The sequence below is a fragment of the Musca autumnalis genome, unplaced genomic scaffold, assembly GCF_047663935.1.
Source record: "Musca autumnalis isolate F117 unplaced genomic scaffold, ASM4766393v1 scaffold_43, whole genome shotgun sequence".
NCBI classification, from domain to species: Eukaryota; Metazoa; Arthropoda; class Insecta; order Diptera; family Muscidae; genus Musca; species Musca autumnalis.
Window position 1 is genome coordinate 218,331 of NW_027412011.1, and position 2,437 is coordinate 220,767.

Consider the following 2,437-nt stretch of genomic DNA (forward strand, 5'->3'; position numbering starts at 1 on the left):
AAGGCTCGTGATGAACTTATTCAAGCATTATTATCTGCCAAATTTGAATTAAGAAAATGGACGTCAAATGACCGTGCCATATTAGGAAATTTGCCCCCTGAACATTTGTATGACACAAAGCTTCTTACATTCGTAGAAGCGAGTAGTTCTAAACCCCTAGGGATTCGATGGAACGCGCAAACAGATTTGTTCTATTTCAGTGTGAACCCTCTCGTTCATAAAGATAAATATACAAAACGGGAAGTTTTATCCACTATCGCCAAGTTGTTTGATCCTGTAGGTTGGTTAGGACCAGTGATAGTGGTAGCCAAAATTATAATGCAAAAGGTTTGGCAAGATAAAATTGATTGGGATGATTCACTACCATCTTCGACGGAAAGTGAATGGCAAAAATTTGTTGACACCTATAAGGATGTTAATTCCATTAACATTCCTCGATGGGTTAATTATGCTCCTGATTGTCAAGCCGAACTTCACGTTTTTTCTGATGCCTCTGTTAAGGCATACGCGGGGGTGATATATATTCGTATTGTCACACCGAATGGGCAAATTTACACTAATTTACTGTCTTGTAAGACCAAGGTTGCTCCGCTCAAGTCGATTTCATTGCCTAGGTTGGAACTATGTGGTGCAGTTTTGGCTTCAGACTTGGTGAAATCAATTATTTCTGAGATTGGTATAGATTTTCATAGGATATATTGCTGGACAGATTCTACGATCGTCCTCTCGTGGCTTAAAAAAACCCCTTCAACTTGGACAACGTTCGTTGCCAATAGGGTGAACAGAATTCATGAAAACGTTGGTCAAGAAAATTGGTATCACGTGCGGTCAGAAGACAATCCCGCAGATTTAGGTAGTCGTGGACTTTCACCGGCGGACTTAGCTGCTTCTGAAATGTGGTGGTGTGGTCCTTCGTGGTTGCGCTTAGATAGTTCGCAATGGAATCTTCCAGATTTATCATCTCTGGATACTGATCTAGAGATGCGAGGTGTAAAAAGTCATGCGTCATTCTTTTCAGAATATTCGGACATTTTAGAAAGATTTTCGTGTCTGAAAACGGCTATAGGAGCCATTGGATACATGCTTAGGTTTTTCCACCGCACTCATCCTCTGCATAGGGGAAATCATAATTTTGAGGAAATAGCTCTTTCGAGTTCTGAGGTCCACTTTGTTAAACTACGTTTAGCAATGTTAGCTCAAAAGGTTCACTATGTAGAAGAATATAATAATCTGTTAAATAAAAGGCCCTTGCATTCTAAGAGTTCGATTTTGTCCTTAAATCCGTATTTAGATGAAGCAGGAGTCATGAGAATTAATGGGCGTTTAGTTAGGTCGCCAACTCTTACTCCTTCGGAAACACATCCTATACTACTTCCATATAATAGTCGATTTACTTATTTGTTATTGCAGGATATTCACATTCGTTCAATCCATGGACAAATTCAATTAATGTTGCGTATAGTTCGTAGTGAATATTGGGTACCTCGTCTCACTACATTGATTCGTACAGTACTTAGTCGTTGCAAGCGTTGTTCATTGTACAAAAGTCGAGTTTGTACTCAAATCATGGCAGCTCTCCCTCCGGAGAGAACAACTTTCACTAGGCCATTTGCTACCACAGGGGTAGATTTTGCAGGGCCTATTGACATAAAGTCATTCACGGGCAGATGTTGCAAGATTACTAAAGGGTACGTCTGCGTGTTTGTTTGTTTTTCGACCAAGGCCATACACTTAGAAGCTGCTTCAGATTTATCTACGACAACTTTCTTAGCAGCATTTCATAGATTTATTTCGCGCCGAGGTTGCCCTAAGACAATGTTTTCAGACAACGGCACCAACTTCGTTGGAGCTTCGCGACAACTAGAGGAAGATTTCAAAGGTTTCTTGAGGGAAAGTCGTGAGCGTGTTTGTTCTGAATTAAGTTATCAGGAAATAACATGGAATTTCATAGCTGCTGGGGCTCCACATATGGGTGGCCTTTGGGAAGCAGCTGTGAAAAGTTTCAAGTTGCATTTTAAGAAGCATGCAAAAAATATTAAATATACGTTTGAGGAACTGTCAACACTTCTATGTAGGATAGAAGCATGTTTAAATTCGCGACCTCTGTGTCCAATGAACGACAGTCCAGACTCTCAAGTGGCACTTACTCCGGGTCACTTTCTGATAGGATCTCCAATTCTTGCTCCTCCGGAGCCAACAATCAATGAATCTCCTATGCATATCGTTAATCGGTTTAGAAAAATGAAAGCCTTGACTCAACAATTCTGCCTCCGGTGGAAGGAAGAGTATTTGAAAGGCCTCCACAAACGGTATAAGTGGAAATATCCGGAACGCGATATACAGACGGACGATTTAGTCGTTATTCGTAATGAGCAATTACCCCCCACTTCGTGGAAACTAGGTCGGGTTATCAACGTGTTTCCGGGTGTCGACGGAC